The following is a 5650-nucleotide window of genomic DNA, read 5'->3' on the forward strand; positions in this document are numbered from 1 at the left end:
GCAGCCAGGACAGAGGGGTAGTCAGGATGAAAGAGGTGAGCTAAGATGGTGGGATCAGCCAAAATGGAAGGAGTCAGGAAGGATGAAGGGGTCAGCTAGAATGCAGGGGTAATTGGGATGGAGAGGGTGAGTTAGGGTGGTGAGATTAGCACGGATGGAAGTCAGTCAGAAAAGAAGTGCCAAGGAGGATGTAGTGGGTCAGTTAGAAAGGTGATTCAGCTAGGATGTTGGGCAGTCAGGATAGAGAGAGACAGTCACGACACAGGGGTAATGGGGATAGAGAGGGTGAGGGGAAGGGGGTAGTCAGAATAGAGGCATAAGGCAGGATGTATGGGGGGCAGTTAGGATTGGGGGGTGGCATTCAGGATAGAGGGGTAATTAGGATGAACACTGTGCATTAGGGTGATGGGATTAGCCAGAATGGGGGGCACTCAGAATAGCAGCATCAAGCAGGATGTAGGGGGCAGTTCAGATGGAGGTGTCAGCTAGGATGTGGGGCAATCAGGGTATCAGGATATAGGGGTAGTCAGATTGGAGAGCATGAGCTAGGATGGTGGAATTACCCAGAGCCCTGCATTGCGTTATTTACTATTGCAAAGCCAGTGAAATGAATTCTGGCCCTGCTCTTCTCCTTGTCTGCCACCCCCCCTTCCTCACCACATGGTCAAAGTTTCAAAGTTGGGCTTTAAAGTTGAAATAAAAGCCTACATAAAAGAGCCATGACAGCGTGCTTTGCATTTCTTCCAAAAATCTGTTCCAATTCCATGTGATTCTTTACCACCATACAGGAACTTCCTGTAATAAAGACCAATCTCTATTCCCCTCTCGCTCTGTGCAATGTGGCTGGTCTTGTCTCCGCCCCCTCCTGTAGTTTTTATGTGCTGGGTGGACTTCTCAGGCCCCTCCCACAGCTCTACTCTCTGCATGGTATGAAATCATTCTCTTTTTAGACACTCGATGCACACAAAGATTATGTATTTGCTTTGCTGTATCAGAAATATTATTTCTATGAATATTTTGTTCTTGGAATTCAGCTCTAAAGCTAAAATATACCAAGCAAGCAGCTGTCATTTCCTTCTCTTCTTTGCCAATGCTGTTTAGCAATAAATCCCTGGTGTCACAAGGATGTTGAAGCATTACATAAAGCAGAAGTGGTTGAAGGGATATTGTAATATCTGAAGGTTTCTAATAAACAGATATCAGGTAGGTATCTGCCCCCTGTAGGTTGCACTGCATAGAAAACCCTGGTGGGGTCATTCCTAATATAAATATACATTTTTGGCACCTGGCTCTGCCTGGATAGGAGCCAAATCACTGAACGTGTCTCAGCATCGCCAAGGTTCTAAATTGATTTTAATGGCTCGACGGTTTCAGAGATAAAATATTCATATAAAAATAAAATACATTAAAGCCAAATCAGAACCTTCTGTCTGTTTTTTATACTTTTCCATCTCAGATTCCTATCATCTGACATTATTTATGGCTGCACTTACTGCAGGTCCATTGGAAACAAAATATAATATTAAAGAGAACCTGTCTGTAATGGACATCTGCAGGAAATTTCTACCTTTGTATTTGTATCCCTGCTTTAATTATAAAAAAAAGATGTTGATCCTGCCACCTTTTTGTGCTCTCTGTTTGTTGCACCAGTTGCAATGCTCCCAGCTTTTCCTGAGGACTACAAAAGACCTCCCCTCTATGTTATTGTGATCTGTCATTTGTTAAGACTATGTACACGTTAGATGACTGTCCTCTAATGTCAATGGCCATGCTAGTTTTGTGCAAAGATTGGACATAGGTACAGTGCTCCTCCATGTAATCCATCAATCTGCCAAGGTGGATTGATGAATGATTGATGGGAAACATCCTCTGTGCTTTTTTTTGAAGGTGAGCACAGTGGGGTTGCGCTTGTTCACCACCCTTGATGTGCATCGTGTGTGTACAGCGCTCCTTCCATCATCTGTTACTGGAAACTATCACCTAAAGTGACAACGCTTTTCTATAGATACACTGCATAGAATGATTGTTGTCACCCTAGGACAGGAAGTGTTTTATTAGCAGGGTCAGCAGGTAAAAATAAAGAAAAGAGAAAACTAATGCAGCCACCACATCTAGGGACAGGGAATATATTACATTTTTGTCCTTGAGTTTATATACATTTTAGGATAGCAGCAGTGGCCGATGTAGCCAACAGTGGGCACTAGGGCAGAACTGACTTGGGGCTCCATGAGGACCCCTGTTGGCTGGGGAGGGTCCAGGGTCTTCATGCCACTTTGCCCTTCCCTATGTCTTCCCCTGGTTTAAAGAGTATTGGGCTAAGTTTAGATAGGGGGGAATAGGAATATCTACCCCTGACATCTCTGCTGCCCCCTGGTTGCTCAATTGCTCACTCCCTCCCATTCATTCATTATATAGGCCATAGGAGAGACCCTCATGCAACATCTCCACCATGTGCGCAGGCCCTTAGTGTGAGGAGGGGGGATTTGCACCCTAACCCTGACACCAGTATAGGAAATGAGGGAATTGGTTCTCACTGGTACATTGTAAATACATTGAGTGTCATTCACTAAAGGAATATCAGCTGTTCACATAGCAAAGTGAATTCTCCTCTTTCAAGGGATGCTTCACTTAGCTAAAAAAATGAGATGAAGCTCAGCTGACTTTATCCATCCAATCATGTGCAAGAAAAAAATCCTTCAGCTTCCTTTTCCTGTCTGCTTGCACCACACCTATGTCTGCATGGCATTTATCAGGACAAGGTGAGCTTCAGGGGTATTTAACCCCCAACAATAAACTTTTCCTATTTCTTCCCTTTTGATCTGTAAATTGGATGAATTTTGTTATAATGATTTTCTACTTGCAAGAGAAAAAAAAGTCACATCTGTCCGGTGTCCTCTGCACGTTCGTGAGAGCTTCTAGTTCCTCCAATAGATTTTAGAATGATTGGCTTTTATATTATTAATATTACACAGTATTTATATAGCGCCATCATATTACGCAGCGCTGTACAAAGCCCATAGTCATGTGACTAGCTGTCCCATAAAGGAGCTCACAATCCAATGTCTCTACCATAGTCATATGTCATTACTACAGTCTAAGTCAGGCATGGGCAAACTACGGCCCGCGGGCCGTTTACAGCCCAATAGGAATGTTTCTCTGGCCCTTTGGGTGGTCCGTGGCTTTGGCTGGTGCCCCTGAGCAGGGTCAGGAGAAGGACCCTGCTGACGAGGGGGGGGGAACCGACCAAAGCCGCGGGACACGTCCCCCGGATCTGAGCCTGCGATGGGAGAGTGGGTGGGGTTATGCCATTATGATGTCACGTTCAGTGGCGTCATGATGACATAACCCCGCCCACTCTCCCATTGGCCCAGCCCCTGTCAAATTTTACTTTAGATTGTGGCACCTGACTAAAAAAGTTTGCCCACCCCTGGTCCAAGGAGAGAAGCGAATAAACTAACTGCATGTTTTTGGAATTTGGGAGGAAACCCACGCAGACACAGGGAGAACTTACAAACTCCATGCAGTAAGGGCCGAGATTCGAAACTGGGACCCAGCACTGCAAAGGCCGGAGTGCTAACCACTGAGCCACCCTGCTGCCCATATCGTGGAGTAGTTTATCCAAAGATGCCGCGCAGGGCTGACACCCGCCAGGGATTATTTTACCAAAAGCTGCAAATATAAAAAGAATACAAATACCAATAAATAAATAAACAGCCCCTGCATGTAATTCCTGACCAGGAAAGGAAACCCTGAAATAACTTCTCCATACAGTACATTCAATACGATCTTCTCATTCATTATCGGTGACAACGCCGAGGTGTCTGACCTTCATTCGAGGATCTTGAAAACAAAATTGCGTTGGTGACATGTGACGGTGCAGCTGCTGTGTCCTTGGGGAGATTAAAGAAGGACCTCTGCGTGTCTGCACCTCATCAAATATCCCGCTCATTTCAACACCGATATTGCTCAATAGGATTAGCTAATTATAACCAATCTGTCACACCGAGCTCAACATGACGACCTCTGATATTGTGTGTGTCCACTCAGGACTTAAAGTGCAACTCCTCTTCTGTTATAAGCTGCTCAGTATTTTTGCAGACTTTGCAGCGCTTACCTGCTTCTGTTCTGCAGATACTGATACATGATCTTAGGAGAGTCGGCCTGCTGTAGTCACATGATCAGTCCATATAAGGGAAAAACAGCCAGCCAATCACATGATGTTTCTGCAGGGGGTATGAATATGATCTGTATATATTATTATTATTATTATTATTAATAATAAAAATAATAATAAACAGGACTTTTATAGTGTCAACATTTTACGCAGCGCTGTACATTAAATAGGGGTTGCAAATGAAAGACAGATAGAGACAGTGATACAGGAGGAGGAGAAGTTCCTTCCCCCACCTCCTAGATTGCAAGCTCTTCGGGGCAGGGTCCTCTCCTCCTGTGTCACTGTCTGTCATTTGCAACCCCTATTTAATGTACAGCGCTGCGTAATATGTTGGCGCTATATAAATCTTGTTTATTATAATAATAATAATACAGGGGATTAATAAAACACACCCTCCCTCTCTGTAAATGTATGAATCATTCACTGGCAGTGAAGGAGAAGCCACAAAGCAGCTTTACTGTGTTTAAATACTGATCACTATCTGATTCGTTATCATTACATGATCATGTGATCATAAGCCAATTGCCAATATTCCTGATCACAGGGTTGACCCTTAGCTGTCCAATGACGTCTCACTCTCAGATAGTAACCAATAGAAATAAATTATTACTGGGTCTGGAATAGAAACCCGCCTCATTTAATTTTACAGCACCAACTATAAAAATGAAGCTATTTTAGTAGCTGTGCACTATCGACGCGCCACTGTGCGCTGAATCAAACCCATGGATTGTGATTTTATTTAACTCATTTTGCTCACATCGTCAGCTGTGATGATTATTTTGGTTGCATCACAAATATTCATTTGTTTTCCATGTAACAATGACAGCCTGGTTATGTAAGGTTACATAAAAGGTGCAATAATGGGTGGCGGCCATCAGACAGGTGCGGCGTGGGGGAGGCGTGGCAGGCGCAGAGACATCATTATTATTCATCAGGGATGGCAGGTTCATCATACATGGAAACACGCTATATTTAGTGCCGGGGTATGAGGCAAATGGTTACATTAGTACATGAGACACGCTATGTGTGAAAGGTAAACCTGAGCCTAACATGCGCCTGAGGAGGAATCCCACATTGATTCCTTTACCTGAGCTTTTTCATGGAGCAAAGAATCCCACATTGGTTCCTTATTATCTGAGCTCTCTCATTCACGCGGGGAAAAATCACACATCTATTTCTTCACATTCTCATGCTCTGAAGAATCCCACATTGAGTCCTTCACCTGAGCATTTTCATCCTGGGACGAATCCCATATCTAATCCTTTACTTGAGCATGGAAGAATCCTAAATTGATTCCCTTATCTAAGCATTTTCATGGTTCCAAAAATCCCATGTTGATTCCTTAACCTGAGCTTTTTCATGGAGCAAAGAATCCCACATTGGTTCCTTATTATCTGAGCTCTCTCATTCATCTATTTATTCACTTAACATTCTCATGCTCTGAAGAATCCCACATTGAGTCCTTCACCTGAGCAT

Source organism: Pyxicephalus adspersus, chromosome 9 (genome assembly GCF_032062135.1).
Source record: "Pyxicephalus adspersus chromosome 9, UCB_Pads_2.0, whole genome shotgun sequence".
Lineage (NCBI taxonomy): Eukaryota > Metazoa > Chordata > Amphibia > Anura > Pyxicephalidae > Pyxicephalus > Pyxicephalus adspersus.